Source organism: Nicotiana tabacum, chromosome 18 (genome assembly GCF_000715075.1).
Source record: "Nicotiana tabacum cultivar K326 chromosome 18, ASM71507v2, whole genome shotgun sequence".
Taxonomy (NCBI): Eukaryota; Viridiplantae; Streptophyta; class Magnoliopsida; order Solanales; family Solanaceae; genus Nicotiana; species Nicotiana tabacum.
The window spans coordinates 87,285,615-87,310,585 of record NC_134097.1 but is presented as its reverse complement, the minus strand read 5'-3'; positions in this window follow the sequence as shown (position 1 = coordinate 87,310,585).

Here is a 24,971-nt window from a genome sequence, read left to right as displayed (position 1 = left end):
TCGCTAATTGAATAGCACTTTGACTATCACAAAAAATTGTGATACCTTTTTGTTCAACACCAAGCTCCTTTAGCAATCCTTGAAGCCAAATTGCCTCTTTCACAACATCTGTAATAGCCATGTACTCTGCCTCTGTTGTAGACAAAGCAATTGTTGACTGCAAAGTAGACTTCCAATTAACTGGTGCCTTTGCAAAAGTAAACACATAACCAGTAGTTGATCTTCGTTTGTCCATATCACCCGCAAAATCTGAGTCACAATATCCAACTACAAACTGATTGTCTTCCTACTCAAAAACTAACCCGACATCTACAGTATTATGAATATACCGTAGAATCCACTTCACAGCTTGCCAATGCTCCTTCCCTGGATTGTGCATATATCTGCTAATAACTCCAACAGCTTGTGAAATGTCAGGCCTTGTGCAAACCATTGCATACATCAAGCTACCAACAGCATTTGCGTATGGTACCTTTGACATATACTCTCGTTCAGCTTCATCCATTGGCGACATAGTAGTACTTAGCTTAAAATGGGAAGCAAGTGGAGTACTAACTGGCTTAGTCTTGTCATCTATGCCAAAACGTTGAAGTACTCTCTTCAAATATTCCTTTTGAGATAAACAGAGTTTCTTTGAACGTCTATCTCTAATTATCTCCATGCCAAGAATTTTCTTTGCCTCACCCAAATCCTTCATCTCGAACTCCTTCTTCAGTTGAATCTTCAACTTATCAATTTCTTCCGAATTCTTGGAAGCTATCAACATATCATCAACATATAGGAGAAGATATACAAAGGAACCATCTTTAAGCTTGTGCAAATACACACAATGATCGTATTTGCTTCTTTTGTACCCTTGCCGCAACATAAACTCGTCAAATCGCTTGTACCATTGTCTAGAAGATTGTTTCAATCCGTACAATGATTTTTCAAGTTTGCACACCATATTTTCTTTTCCAGCAACTTTGAATCCTTCTGGCTGAATCATGTAGATTTCCTCCTCCAAGTTTCCATGTAAAAACGCAGTTTTTACATCCATCTGAACTAGTTCACACTCCAATTGTGCTACCAAAGCCAACATAATTCTAATGGAGGAATGTTTTACAACTGGAGAAAACACTTCATTGTAATCAATTCCCTCCTTTTGAGCATATCCTTTGGCCACCAATCTTGCTTTGTAGCAAACATCTACTTGGTTAGGAAATCCTTCCTTCTTTGCAAATACCCATTTGCACCCAATTGCTTTCTTTCCCTTCGGGAGATTGGCCAATCTCCATGTATGATTCTGATGAAGGGACTGTATCTCATCATTCATGGCAATCCTCCACTTATCTTCTTCTGAACTTTGAACAGCGTCTTTATAAGTAGTAGGAACATCATCAGCTACAATTGAGGTTGCACAAGCAACCGTCTCTATGAGACGAACAGGTTTCGTTATTGTTCTTTTTGGCCTGCTGGTTGCTATTGATTCAAGTTGTTGTTGAGATTCCTGAGTTGGAATCTCCTCTACTGGCTCTCCTTCCAGAGGGTAATCTTCATTTGTTTCCTCATCTGCTTCTTGTGTAGGAAAAATAAATTTTCCCTCAAATTCCACCTGCTTAGAAGCACCTTCATTTTGTTTGGTATCTTCTGTTACCTTATTTACCATAGCAAATTCATCAAAGGTAACATCTCTGCTGAATATTACTTTCTTTGTCATAGGACACCATAAGCGATATCCTTTGACTCCAGAAGTAATTCCCATAAAAATAGCCTTCTTTGCCCTTGGATCCAATTTTGACTCCGTCACATGATAATATGCAGTTGAGCCAAACACGTGCAAAGAGTTATAATCTACAGCAGGTTTTTCGTACCATTTTTCAAATGGTGTTTTGCCATCAATAGCAGCAGATGGTAGACGATTAATGAGGTGGCATGCATATGTAATTGCCTCAGCCCAAAATTCTTTGTCCAAGCCAGCATTGGACAACATACACCGTACCTTCTCCAGCAAGGTCCGGTTCATACGTTCTGCCACTCCATTCTGTTGTGGTGTATGTCTAACAGTGAAGTGTCGAACGATGCCATCAATTTTACAGACCTTATTGAAATGATCATTTTTGTATTCACCTCCATTGTCTGTGCGAATACACTTGATCCTCCTGCCTGTTTGATTCTCCACCATCGTCTTCCATTTGAGAAAAATTCCCAGCACTTCATCTTTGTTTTTCATTGTATACACCCACACTCTTCGAGAAAAATCATCAACAAAGGTTATAAAATAGTGCTTCCCACCCAATGAAGGTGTTTTGGAAGGACCCCAAACATCAGAGTGTACATAATCCAAAATGCCTTTAGTATTATGGATCGCTGTACCAAATTTAACCCTTGTCTGTTTCCCTTTGACACAATGCTCACAAAACTCCAAGTTGCAAGCCTTTACTCCTTTTAACAATCCTTGATCTGATAGAGTTTTCAAGGATTTTCCTCCAGCATGTCCCAAGCGCATGTGCCATAGCTTGGTTGCTTCTGCCTCTTTGTCGTCACTGGATGTCACTGTCGCTGTCCCAATAACTGTACTGCCACGATAGCGATACATATTATTATTCTTCCGATTAGCCTTCATTACCACTAGTGCACCGGAGCATACTCTTATCACTCCATTTTCTGCAATGATTTTGAACCCTTTTGATTCTAGGGCTCCCACAGAGATGAGATTCTTCTTCAAATCCGGTACATATCGAACATCTATCAATGTTCTGATCATTCCATCATGGTTCCTTAATCGTATTGAACCAATGCCATATGAGGTAAGAGGGCTGTTATCCGCTGTGTGGACGACTCCATATTCTCCTTCTTGAAATTCCACGAACCAGTCCCTGTTGGGACACATATGATAGCTACAAGCCGAGTCCATCAACCATATGTCTGAAGATGTTGATGACTCTGTTGTAACTAATGAGAAGTCTGAATCATCACAATCAGCTACATTTGAATCCATAATGGCCTTTCCATTGTTATGTTTGGCCTTATTCTTCAACTTCGGACAGTCTTTCTTCCAGTGCCCTTTTTCTCGACAAAAGGCACATTCATCTTTGCTGGGTCTGGATCTTGACTTGGATCTTCCCTTCTTTGTCCTCGTTTGATTTTGAGGACGACCCCTCACAAATAGTGCTTCTCCTTCTCCGCCCTTCTGTTTTTCTCGCTTTCTTTGTTCATAGCTGTACAAAGCCGAACAAACTTCTCTGAGAGAAACTTCGTCATTTCCATGGAGTAGAGTAGTTTCAAGGTGCTCGTACTCATCAGGAAGTGACGCCAACAACATCAAGGCCAAGTCACCATCATCATAAGTTGTATCCATATTTTGCAAATCTGTAACCAACTTATTGAAACTGGTGATATGTTCATTCATCGTGGTACCAGGAACATAGGTGAAGTGAAACAGTCTCTTCTTCATGTACAATTTATTTTGACTGTTTTTCTTCAAAAATTTATCCTCCAGTGCTTTCCATAATTTACTTGCAGAAGTTTCCTTTGTGTATGGATATTTCTGCTCTCTAGCAAGGTAGGATCGAATGGTACCGCAAGCAACACGGTTGATAATTCTCCAATCTTCTTCTCCAATAACATCTGGTTTCTTTTCTTCAATGGCCAGATCTAGCCCTTGTTGAAAAAGGACATCTAGAACCTCGCCTTGCCACATCCCAAAATGTCCGGACCCGTCAAATATTTCGACCGCAAATTTCGCATTTGACACAATTCTTGTCATAAGCGAAAATGCCAATGATGACGTGTTGTTGACACTTGATGTAGATTCTTCTTGTTTATTGTCTCCCATATTTGACACAAATATTATTTAACAGCTGACGACACAAATCAAGATTATTTCCTTTCTGATGTAGAAGATCAGACTAAGCTGCAACTACAGAGCATACTCAGACAGAACCTTGACTCAGTTACCAAGATAAATCTTTTCTGATGTGGAAGATCAGACTATGCTGCAACCACAGAGCATACTTAGACAGTACCTTGGCTCTGATACCAATTGTTGCGGAAGCCAAATGTATAGAGTGTGAATAAGTCACAACTACTATACCAAAAATTATGACAGCCACCAAATAATAAATAAGACAATAAAGCAACAATAAAGGGAACACCAGAATTTACGAGGTTCGGCTAATTTTGCCTACTCCTCGGAGACAACCAAATATTTTATTCCACTCCAAAAATACAAGTGAAATAATACTAAAGAGAGAAGATACAAATGCCTTAAACAGATGAGAAGGCAAATGAGAGGTGTGTATCAATCCTAAACATTAGGCCTTCTTTTATAGGGGAAAAATCCCCCCAAACTTAACTCCCAACCAATGTGGGACTTTGGCATTTTGCCAAACTTCAACAAATCTCCACCTTGGCAAAATTCCACATTTTCAATTCTCTCTCAATAACAAATTTTGGTTGTGTCTTCATCTTCAATCTTCAGTGTTCAACAATGTTGATCAAATCCAATCAATGTTGAAACTTGACCGCAGTCACCACCTTTGTCAGCATATCAGCAGGATTCTCTGTAGTATGAATTTTCTTCACCGTGACTCCACCTTCTTCTATGATTTCTCGTACGAAATGATACCGAACATCAATGTGCTTCGTCCTTGCATGATAAACTTGGTTCTTTGCTAATTGAATAGCACTTTGACTATCACAAAAAATTGTGATACCTTTTTGTTCAACACCAAGCTCCTTTAGCAATCCTTGAAGCCAAATTGCCTCTTTCACAGCATCTGTAATAGCCATGTACTCTGCCTCTGTTGTATACAAAGCAATTGTTGACTGCAAAGTAGACTTCCAACTAACTGGTGCCTTTGCAAAAGTAAACACATAACTAGTAGTTGATCTTCGTTTGTCCATATCACCCGCAAAATCTGAGTCACAATATCCAACTATAAACTGATTGTCTTCCTGCTCAAAAACTAACCCGACATCTACAGTATTATGAATATACCGTAGAATCCACTTCACAGCTTGCCAATGCTCCTTCCCTGGATTGTGCATATATCTGCTAATAACTCCAACAGCTTGTGAAATGTTAGGCCTTGTGCAAACCATTGCATACATCAAGCTACCAACAACATTTGCGTATGGTACCTTTGACATATACTCTTGTTCAGCTTCATCCATTGGCGACATAGTAGTACTTAGCTTAAAATGGGAAGCAAGTGGAGTACTAACTGGCTTAGTCTTGTCATCTATGCCAAAACGTTGAAGTACTCTCTTCAAATATTCCTTTTGAGATAAACAGAGTTTCTTTGAACGTCTATCTCTAATTATCTCCATGCCAAGAATTTTCTTTGCCTCACCCAAATCCTTCATCTCGAACTCCTTCTTCAGTTGAATCTTCAACTTATCAATTTCTTCCGAATTCTTGGAAGCTATCAACATATCATCAACATATAGGAGAAGATATACAAAGGAACCATCTTTAAGCTTGTGCAAATACACACAATGATCGTATTTGCTTCTCTTGTACCCTTGCCGCAACATAAACTCGTCAAATCGCTTGTACCATTGTCTAGAAGATTGTTTCAATCCGTACAACGATTTTTCAAGTTTGCACACCATATTTTCTTTTCCAGTAACTTTGAATCCTTCTGGCTGAGTCATGTAGATTTCCTCCTCCAAGTTTCCATGTAAAAACGCCGTTTTTACATCCATCTGAACTAGTTCACACTCCAATTGTGCTACCAAAGCCAACATAATTCTAATGGAGGAATGTTTTACAACTGGAGAAAACACTTCATTGTAATCAATTCCCTCCTTTTGAGCATATCCTTTGGCCACCAATCTTGCTTTGTAGCGAACATCTACTTGGTTAGGAAATCCTTCCTTCTTTGCAAATACTCATTTGCACCCAATTGCTTTCTTTCCCTTCGGGAGATTGGCCAATCTCCATGTATGATTCTGATGAAGGGACTGTATCTCATCATTCATGGCAATCCTCCACTTATCTTCTTCTGAACTTTGAACAGCGTCTTTATAAGTAGTAGGAACATCATCAGCTACAATTGAGGTTGCACAAGCAACCGTCTCTATAAGACGAACAGGTTTCGTTATTGTTCTTTTTGGCCTGCTGGTTGCTATTGATTCAAGTTGTTATTGAGATTCCTGAGTTGGAATCTCCTCTACTGGCTCTCCTTCCAGAGGGTAATCTTCATTTGTTTCCTCCTCTGCTTCTTGTGTAGGAAAAATAAATTTTCCCTCAAACTCCACCTGCTTAGAAGCACCTTCATTTTGTTTGGTATCTTCTGTTACCTTATTTACCATAGCAAATTCATCAAAGGTAACATCTCTGCTGAATATTACTTTCTTTGTCATAGGACACCATAAGCGATATCCTTTGACTCCAGAAGTAATTCCCATAAAAATAGCCTTCTTTGCCCTTGGATCCAATTTTGACTCCGTCACATGATAATATGCAGTTGAGCCAAACACGTGCAAAGAGTTATAATCTACAGCAGGTTTTCCGTACCATTTTTCAAATGGTGTTTTGCCATCAATAGCAGCAGATGGTAGACGATTAATGAGGTGGCATGCATATGTAATTGCCTCAGCCCAAAATTCTTTGCCCAAGCCAGCATTGGACAACATACACCGTACCTTCTCCAGCAAGGTCCGGTTCATACGTTCTGCCACTCCATTCTGTTGTGGTGTATGTCTAACAGTGAAGTGTCGAACGATGCCATCATTTTCACAGACCTTATTGAAATGATCATTTTTGTATTCACCTCCATTGTCTGTGCGAATACACTTGATCCTCCTGCCTGTTTGATTCTCCACCATCGTCTTCCATTTGAGAAAAATTCCCAGCACTTCATCTTTGTTTTTCATTGTATACACCCACACTCTTCGAGAAAAATCATCAACAAAGGTTATAAAATAGTGCTTCCCACCCAATGAAGGTGTTTTGGAAGGACCCCAAACATCAGAGTGTACATAATCCAAAATGCCTTTAGTATTATGGATCGCTGTACCAAATTTAACCCTTGTCTGTTTCCCTTTGACACAATGCTCACAAAACTCCAAGTTGCAAGCCTTTACTCCTTTTAACAATCCTTGATCTGATAGAGTTTTCAAGGATTTTCCTCCAGCATGTCCCAAGCGCATGTGCCATAGCTTGGTTGCTTCTGCCTCTTTGTCGTCACTGGATGTCACTGTCGCTGTCCCAATAACTGTACTGCCACGATAGCGATACATATTATTATTCTTCCGATTAGCCTTCATTACCACTAGTGCACCGGAGCATACTCTTATCACTCCATTTTCTGCAATGATTTTGAACCCTTTTGATTCTAGGGCTCCCACAGAGATGAGATTCTTCTTCAAATCCGGTACATATCGAACATCTATCAATGTTCTGATCATTCCATCATGGTTCCTTAATCGTATTGAACCAATGCCATATGAGGTAAGAGGGCTGTTATCCGCTGTGTGGACGACTCCATATTCTCCTTCTTGAAATTCCACGAACCAGTCCCTGTTGGGACACATATGATAGCTACAAGCCGAGTCCATCAACCATATGTCTGAAGATGTTGATGACTCTGTTGTAACTAATGAGAAGTCTGAATCATCACAATCAGCTACATTTGAATCCATAATGGCCTTTCCATTGTTATGTTTGGCCTTATTCTTCAACTTCGGACAGTCTTTCTTCCAGTGCCCTTTTTCTCGACAAAAGGCACATTCATCTTTGCTGGGTCTGGATCTTGACTTGGATCTTCCCTTCTTTGTCCTCGTTTGATTTTGAGGACGACCCCTCACAAATAGTGCTTCTCCTTCTCCGCCCTTCTGTTTTTCTCGCTTTCTTTGTTCATAGCTGTACAAAGCCGAACAAACTTCTCTGAGAGAAACTTCGTCATTTCCATGGAGTAGAGTAGTTTCAAGGTGCTCGTACTCATCAGGAAGTGACGCCAACAACATCAAGGCCAAGTCACCATCATCATAAGTTGTATCCATATTTTGCAAATCTGTAACCAACTTATTGAAACTGGTGATATGTTCATTCATCGTGGTACCAGGAACATAGGTGAAGTGAAACAGTCTCTTCTTCATGTACAATTTATTTTGACTGTTTTTCTTCAAAAATTTATCCTCCAGTGCTTTCCATAATTTACTTGCAGAAGTTTCCTTTGTGTATGGATATTTCTGCTCTCTAGCAAGGTAGGATCGAATGGTACCGCAAGCAACACGGTTGATAATTCTCCAATCTTCTTCTCCAATAACATCTGGTTTCTTTTCTTCAATGGCCAGATCTAGCCCTTGTTGAAAAAGGACATCTAGAACCTCGCCTTGCCACATCCCAAAATATCCGGACCCGTCAAATATTTCGACCGCAAATTTCGCATTTGACACAATTCTTGTCATAAGCGAAAATGCCAATGATGACGTGTTGTTGACACTTGATGTAGATTCTTCTTGTTTATTGTCTCCCATATTTGACACAAATATTATTTAACAGCCGACGACACAAATCAAGATTATTTCCTTTCTGATGTAGAAGATCAGACTAAGCTGCAACTACAGAGCATACTCAGACAGAACCTTGACTCAGTTACCAAGATAAATCTTTTCTGATGTGGAAGATCAGACTATGCTGCAACCACAGAGCATACTTAGACAGTACCTTGGCTCTGATACCAATTGTTGCGGAAGCCAAATGTATAGAGTGTGAATAAGTCACAACTACTATACCAAAAATTATGACAGCCACCAAATAATAAATAAGACAATAAAGCAACAATAAAGGGAACACCAGAATTTACGAGGTTCGGCTAATTTTGCCTACTCCTCGGAGACAACCAAATATTTTATTCCACTCCAAAAATACAAGTGAAATAATACTAAAGAGAGAAGATACAAATGCCTTAAACAGATGAGAAGGCAAATGAGAGGTGTGTATCAATCCTAAACGTTAGGCCTTCTTTTATAGGGGAAAAATCCCCCCCAAACTTAACTCCCAACCAATGTGGGACTTTGGCATTTTGCCAAACTTCAACAATTCTTTTTGGAACGGAACCAAAAAAAAAATAAGTTCACATAGATTGGATCGAAGGGAGTAGTATATGAGACTCGAGAGTCCACATATTTAGAAACACTGGGACCATTTCTTTGCAGACCTAAGTTTTATGCTTACACCATGTGTAATATTTATTATTATACTTTTAAAATTATGAATTTAAAATTTAATGTTTGTTGAAATTGATACTTTTATATGTATATTTATTTCATGTATCGAAAATATTAAATTCAACTGAAACAATTGAATATCGAGTACATCAGCTTAGGTGAACGAATTGCCATTGAAATTAAGGAGGAATCTTCTAGCCTCCTAGCCATAAGAGATAATAGGGATAAATTCGATGAAATATTTGATTGAGAAAGGTGTATTAAGAACAAAATGTAACTCTCCTCACCCTTAAAAACGTATAACAATCTATCATAATTGAAGATATTTCTTATATTTAAAAAAAAAAATTAGTGACCCAAGTTCTTTTTTTGTCGCTGAATTAACATTTTAGTTATTGTCTCAATCAAAAGATGAAGGAAATATTATTTTTCAACCCCAAAGATTAAGGGGTTAATTGGAAGTTACTCTTCTTTTAACGTATGAAAAATTTTCAAAGTTTTTTTTCCTCATGCACATTCAAATTAATAACAAGTTAACAACAAAAGGAAGATACAAAAAAAAGGAACAAAACATAACCTTTCATATTTCGTAAACTTACACAAATGTCCCAAATAAATCTCAACTTACCAACCTCTAGCCATTAGTCATAGACTTACCAAAACTAGCCAACAAAAATTGAAAAACCAAATAATAAGGTTCTTTCTCTCAAAGAATCACATGCAAAAATCACCTTCCATATTTTTAAGCGTGATTAGCAACACTAGATACAAGACGGAAAGGAAACTTTATGGATGATGTAGCAAATAAGGTGATGAAATACAAAAAATATATACAAAATTCCAAAAATCTAAACCAAAAAGGAACTTTTTCAATAGGTATAGTTGAAATTCATTGAAAATATATAGATATGTCAATATACAAAATTTGAGGAAGATTGGAGGTGATTTGGACTGGCTTTGTATCAAAATTCGTAATTAAATCGAGTTCAAAAAAGTCTTCTGCGACACATGTATCACGCATGTATCTCACACACATGTATACATGGATATACATGTGATACACAGTAGATACAAATATGATACATATGTAATACACAAATGATACATAGTGTGATACACATATCATTTTTTTCATGTTTAGTTTTTACCGAATTTTCAATTCAAACCACCTCAAAACTTCATCAAATCATCTCAAAACTTAGATCCAAGCTCCTTGAGTTGCGCTCAATCTATTCTAATAACACCCACTCAAAACAAAGCAAAAATTTGATATTTTTTTGCTACAAATAACCAATTGGCTAATTTGATTAATATTAGTAATATTTTATCAATTGGCCAATTTTTTTAATAAGTTACCTATAAATGTACATAGCTGGTAATTTCCCTTCATATTTTGGGTTTGGGCTGGACGGAGGGAGTGGGTGAATACAAACATGCATATTGTTGCAATTTCATCAGAAAATTCATGGTCAATCCATGCACTTTTTTCTGATAGCTAGAAGTTGAATCCAAAGCAAAAGAAATATAGTTCATAATTCCTTTCATCCAAACCTTTTATTTGAATACAATAATGTTCAAATTGCAAACGACATGCAAATACAAATCCCACAACTTAGAGACATAATTTGGTTAGAGAAATTTCAAGTTCATTCACGGAAAAGAAAAAAGAATCAAGTTTATCTGTAATACTTGAAGAATTAAAAGGGATTTAATGAGAATTCTATTGACCAACTGAAGATTACAATATCAACCAAAAAGATGTAGTAAAAGAATAATGATTCCAACTCTAAGATCCTGCGCCAGGAAAGATATCTTTTTCTCAAAATGAGAAGAGAGGTAGTTGGGTAAAAATAACACGGTCTAACCAGTTTTCGAATTGGTCATTCAAAAATAGCTAGTGTTTACCAAGTCAATGAAAAATAGCCACTATTTTACTGCAACAGAGACCGGTCCAGCATAATATACTGGAGTTCAGTGCACCTATATATTAACTTCCAGCATATTATGCTGGACCGGTATACTTTGTTGGCTCCAGTATAATATACTGGAGACTGGAGCACCGGTGCTTCAAACTCCAGTATATTATGCTGGATCGGTATATACTGGAACTCTAGTATATTATTTTTCCGGATTTTGAACAGTGTTTTCGTTCAGATTATCTTTACATGAAAAGTGGCTAAATTTTAATTACTTTTAAAATTGGCTATTTTTGAACGACCACTTGTAAATCTGGTTATTTTTGAATTTCTCCCGATAATTGGTACAGAAGCCCGATAACTGTATGATCGGTCCATATGCCCAGCCTCATCTTTATATTTGCTCTAATTTGGCACTGCATGACAATCTAGCCCAATAAATAGCATAAAAAGCCAATTTATTATTATTGGTACCCGCAGCCTTCATTCATGTTTTAATGGAATTTTTTGTTCCTATACAGTATTTTAAATTTTATTAACCAAATTTCTCTAAAGTTTCAAATTTACTGTCTTACAATTTGTATATAATTGAATCAATAAGCGTCCTTCCAGACTCATTTCTCTCTTCCATCCTCCTTTATCTCTCCTCTAATCTTCTCGTGCTCTCTACCGCCTCCCTACTAATCCCTGTCATCGCCGAAAATAGCCAATTACATCTCTAAATCAAACCCCCAGTATAAATCAAAAGACCCCAGTTATCTTCTTCGCTTGATTTTAAAATTTCTGATCCAGGCTCTAGCAAATCAGGTTCAATCGCCTCCAAACATCGGATTCAGCTTTGTATTAGTATTTCCATCAAGAATCTATGCTACCTACTTGATTTCTCAAACAAAATTCAAATCTCAGATGAAACTCAGTTTCTTCGAAGTGTGACGATGGCGCTATGAATGGTGAAACTCGAAATTTCTCCACCCAAATCATTCAGTTCCCGTCAAAATTCAAGTTCTTCAGTCCAAACAAATATGAATCAAAGCACATGAATCGATTTGGAATTCATTCTCTACTTTTCTTTCTTTAACAAATCGAGTAAGAAACGAATAATGTATAGTACAACAACATACAAAGTTGTCACAACCCAAATCTCAACATGTCGTGATGTGGCCTATCGTATTACTAGGCAAGCCAACAATCACTAAATAAATATGCATTTTAAATTAGGAACATGATTTAATAAGTTCAACAGTCAAATTCTCATAAATAACTGATAAGAACAACTGCGACTCAACTACAACAATCCCCAAATTCGGGTGTCACCGAGTACATGAGCTACTAAGTATCAATACAGTCTAAATATCTAATACAACGATCTAAAAAATAAAACAGTATAAAATAAAACTGAAAGGAAGGAGAGTCATGGTTTGCAGACGTCATAGCAGCTACCTCAATAGTCTCCGAGCAGATATTGTACCAAATCTAGCAACCACCACGTCAAGATGTACCGGATCTGCACACGAAGTGCAGAGTGTAGTATGAGTACAACCGGCCCAATGTACTCAATAAGTAACAGGGCGAACCTTGGGCTGGAAGCAGTAACGTGCTCAGAAAGGTACAGTCCGAATCTACATAATGACAATACGATATAATAGGAAAATGATAGTAATAACTCAGAGTTATTCCATAATCAGTTCGTACACACTACAAAAATGTAGACATGCTTTTGGTTTCAACAATTTAAGCTCAACAGTGATAAAATAATCCAAGTATAACTAGCATGAGGAATGTTACATCTCTATGTCTATATGTCAAATATGCATGTCAAATTCAATGCATCACAGTGATACTCCCAGGTACTTACGCTCTTAGAGTACTCAATCTAACTGTCTCAACTCTCACTCATCACACTCAATCACTCAGCATTATACGGTACCTGCGCTCACTACTGCTACGTCAGACTCCGGAGGTGTGGATCCTGCCCAAACGCTAATATACAGCCAACATGGTCTGCTGCGGCATGCAACCCGATCCTATAATGAGTCAATAAAGCCTACTGCGTCTTGCAACCCTATCCCATAAATAACCAATAAGGCATGCTACAACGCGTAACCCTATCCATAACTAACTGCTGCAGCGTGTAGTCCGATCCCATAAATAACTATGGCGTGCAGCTCGATTCCATAAATATCACTTACAATCTGACTCTCAAGGCCCAACTCAGTCTCAATCCCTCTAGTCTCATGGGATCACAAATCTAATACCACTCAGCCCGAACAATGATAATATGATATAACAGTAAATGATAACAGAGACTAAGATATGATATGCAAATGAATAAATGTGACTGAGTACATAATTGCAATTTAAGCAAATAATGCAACAGTAGAAATAATTACCAAAAAAAAATGCAACAGTAGAAATGACTTCAGTGGGCACCAATAGAATAAACATATAGCCTAAACATGATTTCTAACATGGATCACAGTTTAATTACTCTAACACGTAGGAATTACATGGATAACAACAAGATTTGATAACTATATAGTACCACAGAATCAACTAAGTCATAATTACCACGGTGCACGCCCGCACGTCCACCACCTAGCATGTGCGTCACCTCTATACCAACTACATAACACGTATTTCAAGGATTCATACTCTTAGTACCAAGTATAAAAGTGTTACTTACCTCAAACTGCGCAAATCACAACACCAACAAGCCCTTGCCTCGCGAATCGACCTCCGAACGGCTCGAATCTGGTCACAAACAACTTAATATATTCAATACAAGCTATAGGAATTTATCCCATTTGATAAAGCTAAGTTCTTTAACCAAATTCAAAAAGACAGCCCAAAATGTCAACCCCCAGCCCATGCCTCAGAACCTGAAAAAATTTATAAAATACAAACGCTCATTCAATAACGAGTCCAACAATACCAAAATCATCCAATTCTGACCATAAATCGACTTTCAAACCCCCAAATCTTACTCTCCAATCCTTAGTCCAAAATCCCCAAAATTTCACCTTAAAAAAACATAATCTAGATGTAGAAATCAATGGGTATTAATATTATTGGACAAAGTGATCAAAAATAGCTTACCTCTTGATTTGTAGTGAAATCCCTCTCAAACATTGCCCTAGCCGAGCTACCCAAGTCCAAATGTGAAATAATACTCTAACACTCATTTTTGAAATTAAATAGTTGCCCAGGTGTTCCTCTTCGCAATCGCGGAAAGTCCCTTGCAGTCGTGAAGAACAAAAGATGCTACCCTTAAAAAGACACTATGCGAACGCAAAGACTTCATCGCGAACGCGGTGACTAACTTCCTGAACGTACGCGATCGCGACCAGAGTCACGCGATCATGAAAAGCAATGCGTATTAAATCCCAATCTCTTCTTCCTTCTTCGCGAACACGTCATCTCTCACGCATTCGCGTAGTATAACTCTCTAAAGTCACTCGATCGCAGACAAAATCTCGCGAATGCACTGAGTAAATTCCCCCTGCCATACTTAACCCTACGTGATCGCGACTATAACGACCCGGCCGGTCGTTTTAAGAATTAACGCCCCAATCCCCTTTTAACTGCTTTCCCCATGTTTGTTTCTGCTATTTTGATTTGCCGGGATGATTTGTTCTGAATTTCGGAGTATTTTGGGATACTTAGTCCCTAAAAGAGAGCTTAAGCTTTAGAATTTGGACCGTAGTCAGAGCAGTGTAAAGAAGGCCTCGGAATGGAATTCCGTTGGTTCCGTTAGCTCCATTGGGTGATTTCGGGCTTAGGGGCATGTTCGGATTGTGTTTTGGAGGTCCGTAGCTTATTTAGGCTTGAAATGCCAAAAGTTAATTTTTTGAAGTTTTCGGTTCGATAGTGAGATTTTCATATCAGCGTCGGAATGGTATTCTGGAAGTTGGAGTAGCTCCGTAGTGTTGAATTTGATGTGCTTCCAAAATTTCAGGTCATTCGGACAAGGTTTGATAGACTTTTTGATTGAAAGCGGAATTTGGGAGTTTTTGGAGTTCTTAGGCTTGAATCCGATGTTAATTTGGTTTTTTGATGTTGTTTTGAACGTTCTGAAGGTTGGAACAAGTTTGAATAATGTTTTAGAATCGGTTGGCATGTTTGGTTGAGGTATCGGGGGGCTTGGTGTGTTTCAGATGCTCAATAGGTCATTTTTGGAGTTAGAGAATTGCAGAAAATGCAACAGGTCTCTAGTTCTAGTTTCCTTCTTCGCTTTCGCGAGTGGGGTCTCGCATTCGTGAAGAGGCGCTGGAGCTTGTGGAAGCTTAACGCTTAGCGTTCGCGATGATGGTCCCGCATTTGCGAAGCTGTGAGGTCATATACCTACGTGTTCGCGAAGAGGGTCCCGCGTTCGCGTAGAAGGGAGAAAGTTGCTACCGCGTTCGCGATGAAGGAATTCTAGGCCAAGTAAAGTTGTGCATAACGAACGCGATGGGTCTTCCGTGTTTATGAAGAAGGAATTACCTGGGCACATTATAAAATTTTAAAATCGAGGGTTTAGCCATTTTTTGTCAAAACTAGAGTTTGGGAGCTCAGATTTAAGCGAGATTTTGAGAGATTTTCAGATATATTGATTGGATAATGATTCCTAACTCTTTTTTGCTTATAACCCATTAATCTAAGCATGAATTCATCATCTAATTTCGGATTTGGAGTGAGAAATTGGGGGAAAATTTGGAAAAGTTCTTAGGCCTAATTTTGTTGTTTTGATTAAGATTTTGGCATCAGATTTGGATAATTTAGGTATGGTTAGACTCGTGAGTGAATGGGGGTTCATAATCCGTAACTTTTACCCAATTCCAAGATGTGGGCCCGAGAGACGTTTTGGGCAATTTTCTTAATTTCGCGTGTTAGCTTCGAATTAATTAGTGAAATTAGTTACTTGAAGTTATATTTACATTATGCAATTGATTTGAATAGATTTGGTCCATTTGGAGTTGAGTACTCGTGGCAAGAGCGTGGTTTCAGATAGATTTTTTAGCCGGTTCGAGGTTAGTGGCTTGTCTAACCTTGTGTGGGGGGACTCCCCTTAGGATTTGGTATTGATGATATATGAAATGCCTTGTACGTGAGGTGACGAGTGCGTACATGTGCTAATTATTGAAAATCATGTTTTCATTAATTAACTATAGTTGTGTTTTCTTCCTTGTGGTACCTTACTTGCAATTTAAGCCTACTGTTAATTTAGGGAAGCATGTCTAAGTGATTTAGTTGCTTTACTTGTTCAAACTATTTTATTTGAATTTTGTGCAGCATGTTAGGTAAGAAATACCTGTTTTACCTTGGTATGTAATTGGATTGAATTGAATATTCTTCGTGTTGTTGCTGTGTGTTTACTTTGGGACTATGTGACGGTATCCCGGGAGATCCCCCTGCATGTTTACTTTGGGGGACTATGGATTGTTATTTCAGGAGTTTCCCCTGTATCTTTATGATTCGGACTATGGGACGGTATCTCGGGAGATCTCCTGTTGCTATTTTTGTGTACTGAGTTAGATTCTTCCGGTGTTTTTATTTGTTATAGACTGCTAGCCCTTAAATTATATTGTCGTATTCTATACTACTGTACCTTATTTTTCATCTATAATTAGTAGGGGCCTGACTTTCCTCGTTACTACCCGACCGAGGTTAGGCTTGACACTTACTGAGTACCACTGTGGTGTACTCATGCTCTTCCTGCGCATGTTTTTCATGTGCAGATCCAGGTTCTTCGGCTCAACCCTACCATCCTTGAGGCAAGGCGATTCTTCAGAGACTTCGAGGTATATCTGCTGCGTCCCCAGACCGAGGAGTCCCTCTCCATTCTCTCTTGTAGTTACAGTCCTTCTGTAGTTACTTTGATTTAGATATTCTGGAGTTAGAGCACTATGTAGTACCCTTAGCTTGTGATTTCATGAGATTCCGGGTTTTGGAAAGTTGTTTAATTTTTTGATATCTTGTACTAGTATATGCCGAGCGACATCTTAAACGCTTCTATATTTGTTTATCTTCAGTTTTTATTAGTTTTTCCACATTTTGTTTTCTTTTTCCGCAAATGTTAGACTTACCTAGTCGTAGAGACTAGGTGCCGTCACGACAGTTCACGTAGGGCGAACTTAAGTGGTGACAACGACCCCCTTCACGCGATCGCGTAAGAGAAAACCAAATACCTAAAAAATCAGCAATTCAATAAGCACAAACTCAATCCAAAATCAATCGGAATCTCACCCGAGGCACCTAGGACCCCATCCAAACATACCAACACATCCTAAAATATCATACGAACTTAGTCGAATCCTCAAATAACATCAAAAACATCAAAGACACGAATCGCACCCCAATTCAAGCCTAATAAACTATTGAATTTTCAACTTTTATAACTAATGCCGAAACTCATCAAACTAACTCTGATTAACCTCAAAGTTTTCACACAAGTCACAATTGACACAATGGACCTATTACAACTTTCAAAACTAAAATCTGAGCACGGCAACAAGAAAGTCAACTCTCGGTCAAATTTCTCAACTTTTCAATTTTCGCCAATTCAAGCCAAAACGACGTACATACCTCTAAATCAAAATTCAGACATGCTCCTAAGACCAAAAGAACCATATGAAGCTCTAAGAACCATCAAAACTCCATTCCGGATCGTTTACTCATAAGTCAACATATGGTCAACTCTTTCAACTTAGGCTTCCAGCCTTGGGACCAAGTGTCCCAATTCATTTCGAAGCATCTTCAGAATCAAACCAACCACCCCGTCAAGTCAAATAACTACAATTGAACATTGAATAAGTAATAAATTGGGTAATGGGGATACAATACTCAAAATGACGGGTTGGGTCGTTACATTCTCCCCCTCTTAAATAAATGTTCGTCCTCGAATGGGTCTAAAATCATACTTGGAGTCTCAAATAGGTGTGGATAGTTGTTCCGCATCTCCTGCTTGGTCAACCAAGTAGCCTCCTCGACTAGCTGACCTCTCCACTGCACTCTCACTGAAGCTATATTCTTTGATCTCAACGTTCAAACCTGCCGATCCAAAATGGCCACCGACTCCATATCATAAGTCAAATCCCCATCTAATAGAACCTTACTGAAGTACAAAACATGAGGTGGATCACCGAAATACTTTCAGAGTATGGAAACATGAAACACTGGGTGAACACTTGACAAGCTAGGTGGCAATGCAAGTTTGTAGGACACCTCTCCAATCTTCTCAAGAACTTCAAAAGGGCCAATATACCGAGGGCTCAACTTGCCCTTCTTCCCGAACCTCATAACAAGTGAAACTCCGAGCAATACATTCTCTCCTACCATGTAGGCAACATCACGAACCTCAGATCAGTGTAACTCTTCTGTTTAGACTGTGCCGCGCGAAGCCGATCCTGAATCAACTTGACCTTTCCCAAAGCATCCTGAACTAGATCCGTGCCCAACAACCTAGCCTCCCCTAGCTCAAACCACCCAAGTGGAGATTGACACTACCTCCCATATAAGGCCTCATATGGAGCGATATGAATACTTGATTGGTAGCTGTTGTTGTAGGCAAACTCTGCAAGCGGTAGAAACTAATCCCAAGAACCCCCGAAATCTATAACACAAGTGCGTAGCATATCCTCCAATATTTAAATGATGTGCTTGGACTGTCCATCCATTTGATGGTGAAATGTTGTATTCAAGTCAACCCGTGTGCCTAACTCTTGTTGCACTACTCTCGAAAACTACAGTGTGAACTGAGTTTCATGATCAGAAATAATAGACACTGACACACCCTGAAGGCGAACAATCTCGCGGATATAGATCTCAGCCAACCACTTCGAAGAATAGGTAGTCCCAACTGGAATGAAATGCGCAGACTTAGTCAACCGGTCCACAGTCACCCAAATAACATCAAATTTCTTCAAGGTACGTGGGAGTCCAACAACAAAGGCTATGGTGATACGTTCCTATTTCCACTCAGGAATCTCAAGCCTCTGAAGCAAACAGCCTGGCTTTTGATGCCCGTATTTCACCTGCTGGCAATTCAAGCACCAAGCTACAAACTCCACTACATCTTTCTTCATTTTCCTCACCAATAGTATTGCCTCAAGTCCTGATACATCTTTGCGGCACCTAGATGAATGGAATACCACAAACTGTGGGCCTTCTCAAGAATAAACTCATGTAACCCATCCACATTGGGCACAAATCCGACCCTACATCCGCAACATCCCATCATCTCCAATAGAAACCTCCTTGGCATCACCGTGTTGAATCGTTTCCTTAAGGACAAGCGAATAGGAGTCGTCATACTTATGCTCTCTGATGTGATCATATAAAGAAGACCGAGAAATCATGCAACCTAGAACCTGACTAGGCTCTGAAATATCTAACCTCAAGAACTAATTAGCAAGGCCTGAACATCTGATGCAAGCGGTCTCTCACCAATAGGAATATAAGAAAGTCTACCCCTACTAACCGCCTTTCTACTCAAGGGATCGTCCACCACATTGGCCTTCCCGGGATGATACAAATTTATAATATCATAGTCTTTTAACAGCTCCAACCATCTATGCTGCTTCAAATTTAGATCATGTTTCTTTAACAAAAGCTATAGACTCTGATGATATGTAAATACCTAACAAGACATGCTATAGATATAATGCTTCCAAATCTTCAATGAATGGACAATGGTTGCGCACTCTAAATCATGAATAGGGTACTTCTTCTCATGGGGCTTCAACTGGCGTGAAGCATAAGCAACCACTCTACCCTCCTGTATCAAGAGACACCGAATACCAATCTGAGAAGAATTACAACACTTTGTATATGAACCTGATGCTAAAGGCAAAATTAGAACTGGAGCTGTGGTCAAGGCAGCCTTGACCTTCTAAAAGCTCTCCTCACACTCATCAGACCACCTAAATGGGGCACCCTTCTTGGTTAACCTAGTCAAAAGAGCTGCAATGGACGAGAAACCCTCCACAAAGCGACAATAATATCCGACCAAGCCAAGAAAACTCTAAATCTTAGTGGCTGAAGACGGTTTAGGCCAACTCTGAATCATCTCAATCTTCTTCATATCTACCTTAATCCCCTCACTGGACACCACATGCCCCAAGAACGCCATAGAACCGAGCCAAAACTCAAACTTGGAGAATTTAGCATAAAGTTTTTTCTCCCTCAACGTGTGTAGTACAATCCTTAGATACAGCGCATGCTCTTCCTGGCTACGAGAGTACACCAGTATATCATCAATAAATACTATGACAAACGAATCAAGATATGGATAGAATGCATTGTTCATCAGATGCATGAATGCTACTGGGCATTCGTCAGCCGAAAAGACATCACAAGGAACTCGTAGTGACCATAGCGGGTCCTGAATGCCATCTTTAGAATATCAGAGTCTCGAATCTTCAACTGGTGATACCCAGACCTCAAATCAATCTTAGAGGACACTCTAGCTCTCAGAAGCTGGTCAAATAAGTGATCAGTGTGCGGTGAAGGATACTTGTTCTTAATTGTAACTTTGTTCAACTGTCTATAATAAATGTACATCCACATAGTACCATTCTTCTTCTTCACAAATAGAACCAGTGCACCCGAAGGCAATACACTAGGCCTAATTAACGCTTTATCAAGAAGCTCCTGAAGCTACTTTTCCAATTCCTTCAACTCTGCTGGTGCCATACAATATGGAGGAATAGAAATGGGTTGAGTTCCCGACATCAAGTCAATACCAAAATTAATGTCCCTGTCGGGTGGCAGGTCAGCAGGAAACACATTTAGAGAGTCTTGCACTACTAGAACAAAATCAATGGTAGGAATATCAACACCAACATCCTTCAAAAAAGCCAAAATATGCCAAACACCCCTTCCCAGCCATTAATTGGGCCTTCACATATGAAATCACCCTACTGAGAACATAGTCCAGAGAACCTCCCCACTCAATCCTAGGCAACCCCAGCATCGCCAACGTCACGGTCTTAGCATGAAAATTCAGAATAGCATGACATGGGGACAACCAATCCATGCCCAGAATCACATAAAAAACAACCATACTAAGCAATAAGAGATCAACTCTCGTCTCCAATCCCCCAATGGTCACCACCCATGACCGATACACACGGACCACAACAATAGAATCGCCCACCGATGTAGATATACGAACAGGCGAATCTAAGGACTCACAAGGCATATCCAAATAATGAGCAAAACACAATGATACATATGAATAAGTAGAACCAGGGTCAAATAATATGGAAGCATCCATGTGGCACACTGAAACAATACATATGATCACTGTGTCTGAAGCAACGACTTCTAGCCTGGCGGGAAAAGCATAGCATCGAGCCTGAGCACCACCTGATCGGCCTCCCCCTCTAGGGCAACCTCTAGTTGCTTAAGCCCCACCCCGAGCTAGCTGAGCATGTGGTGAACTAAGTGGTGGGAAAGTCAAAGCCTAACCCCTCTGCTAAACTGAACCTCCCAAAAGATGGGGAAAATGCCTATTCATATGTCCAAACTCTCCATACTCAAAGAACCTCCGATTCATCAATGGCGGCTAGTACTAAATTGGATCCTGAGAACCAGAATAACTACTAGAAGGACCTGGTATAGATAAACCCTAAACTGATGGAGCACGGGATGAACTCTAAGCTATGAGGGTAATGAGAGATGACTGATTTAGACGAACATTGTATGAACTATGGCTAGCTAATGCAACGCGATGAACCAGACGAGTCATCCGAGTGAACCTATAAGAATAACTCCTGCTATGGTGGTATTATCCTCCAAATGAGCCACTGCTCAAAGTACCCGAACCACGAGGCCTCTTGGCCTCCTCTCCTCATGCTCCTAACTAGGAACCTGCTCTAGATGCCTAGAAATATCAACCACCTCGTTGAACCTAGCACCTGATGCAATCTCCTGAGTCATGACAAAGCGCAGTCCATACTTGAGGCCATCAACAAACCTCATAATTCGCTCTCTCTCGGTTGGAACTAACCATACCACATGATGAGCCAACTCTGAAAATATCATCTCATATTGGGTCACTAACATACTCTCCTGGTGTAGCTGCTCAAGCTGCCTACGCAACTCCTCCATGTGGGTCTGTGGAACAAACTTCTATAAAAAGAGAACTGAGAACGCATGCCACATAAGTGGTACAGTGCCGGCTGGCCTGCTCAACTTATAAGCCTCCCACCATCTAAAGGCTACCACCGATAGCTGAAAAGTAGTAAATGAGACTTAACTAGTCTCCAAAATACCCACCGTGCGAAGGATCCGCTGGCACTTGTATAAGAAATCTTGAGCATCCTTTGACTCAGCCCCACTTAACTTTGAAGGCCTAAGCCTCCCAAACCACTCTAGTCTCTTTTGCTCCCCGTCACTCATAAATGGACCAACCTGGGCCTGACCAACTACAATCGGTTGGGTTAGTAGTACTTCGGTGTTTGAAGCCCCTAAACTACCTGCTCTAGAGTACGGCGACGGGAATCTGAGCACCTCCCCATCATGAGAAGTAGATGGTACGGCCTGAACTGAAACCGCCTAAGCAAGGCTAGTGAATATAGTCAAAATCTAGGCGAGAGGCTCCAAAAGGCCTGGAATCATACTGGGCATAGCTAGTGCATCAGCTGGTCCCACCGGCTCAACCACATTTGGTATCTGCTCCTGAGTTGGAGGAACAAATGGCTCCATAGGTATTTCTCTAGCTGCTATACGAGCTGCAACTCGGCCTCTACAGCGAACTCGGTCTCTCGCGATCCTTGCTGGTGGTATTGGTGGTCGTATGCCCGGTCCGATCACACGTGTCCTCACCATCTGTGAGAGAATAAAATAATTGAAGTTTTGTTTCCGGAATCAACAAATTCACACGACAAAACTATAAAAAAGTGATGTTTCCTAATGGTTCGTAGCCTCTCGAAGATAAGTACAGACGTCTCCATACCGATACGCAAGACTTTACTAAACCTGATCATGACTCGTGAGACCTAAGTAACCTAGTGCTCTATGTAGACATGTAATTTTTAACCCTCCCCAAAATTTTACATCATTTACTACTTGTATATTGGTTTTAGGTCTAACAATGCTATTTTAACTATTTTAATTTTTTTTTTACTTTATTTTTCTGTTAGAAATAAAAATACAAAAATATATATATTTTTTTAGCAGCTGGCATTCTTTTAACTATTTTAATTTTTTTTTTACTTTCTTTTTTTATTAGAAATAAAAATACAAAAAAAAAATATATATATTTTTAGCAGCTGGCATTCTGTCTAGCTATATATAAATTGAAAATCACAAAAGAGTTTAGTACAGTTCCGTACTTGTTGGCCAAGAAAATTATTATAAAATATGCCTTCTTTTAATTTTAGATTGTTCTTTTTAAAGAGTGTCTAATTAAAGATTAAAATGAGTAGCAATTTCAAGTTTTTAGGTTTGTCATTGCTTATGTTGCTATTTTGGTTGTTAGTTTGTAAGAAAGAGAAAATGATTTGAAAAAGAAGAAAATGGGTGTAAATAAGAAAATCAAATTTGTCCAATTTTTAAGTCTCATTCACGTGCCTCTAATTTCTCCTTTGTTTTCAAGTGGGGCCTACTTCCCTTGAATTGTTTTGACATGCCAAAGATGCTTTTTCTGGACTCTTGTTCTTTACATTGTGGAAAATGAGCATAATGGCAATTCCACTCAGCTACACACAAGAGGGCCCACACGGTTTTGCTCTCACACATTTCTTCCTCTATAAGAATTAGATCCATTCACACACAGAGGGAGAGGGAGGAGAACCCCTGAGAACTTCATCTTCTTCATGAGGTGAGCGCCGCAATACAGACGACCCCCCTCCCTACCGGATTGCTTGGTCTTCAGCCATACACAAACGACCCCGCCCCCTGATCATCGTCTTCCCCGACCCACCCCACTGTCGTTCTCTTCTTCTTTTTCAGTAATAGCCAACGCCTAGCAATGCCATCGACGACCACCCTTCAGCTCACCATCGTCGTTGAACCTCCTCCACACCCTAAGCCAGCGACACCCCACAACCATAGCACAAAACCAGTCGCCACCCCTCATTGAACCAGCGCCGTCGCAAAACAACCATCCTCCATAGCCGCTGAACTTCTCGAACAACTCTATACCCCTAAGCCACCGGCCAGCCTGAACCTACCGGAAAATAGCTGCAACACCCAACAACCAGACCCCACCACCCATTTTCGTCGACCTTGACCCGTCGGACCTTCTGCCAACGACGCCATAACCGGCGAGCTTCACCTTCGCACACACAGTCACGCACATGAACGGAGTGAGGGAACGAGCATAAGGCAGCTGAAGTTTGGAGTCGTTTATGAGCTCGAATCGTGAGGAAGTTGTCGTACGTTAGTTCCGGTCTATGGTTATCGCTGTCCATTTTTTCCGTCGAGCTCGAGCTGCTGAAACTCGATGTTGCTATAAACGTGAGTATTCTTGTTACATTTTTGTTTGGATTAGTTTTGTTTTCTAGCTTTAACATCTTGCCTTTGTAAAATTTAGTAGTTGTAATATATTTTTTATCTTTTAATTTTATATTGTTATGTCTTGATTGTTTATTACTAGATTATTAGTTGTTTTGTCATTTTGGAATAAACAATTTTGCAGCAGAAGCACTATTATTTGTTGGGTTTCATCATGTTAAGGTTTTTATCAATTATGACTGATTTCACGCGGTTTAAGTGTTATGCATTAGGTTCAGTTGTTCAGTACATGTGAGAGTTTCTATAAAATGTAGGTAAAATATTGTGGATCGTGGGTGCATTTATGTAGTGTGGCTTACGACGTGTTTTAAATAACTTTGATTTTTTTTCGAAATATTAAAAGCGACTAAAATAATAGTACCCTTTTGCTTTTGCTTTTGCTTTTGCTTTTGC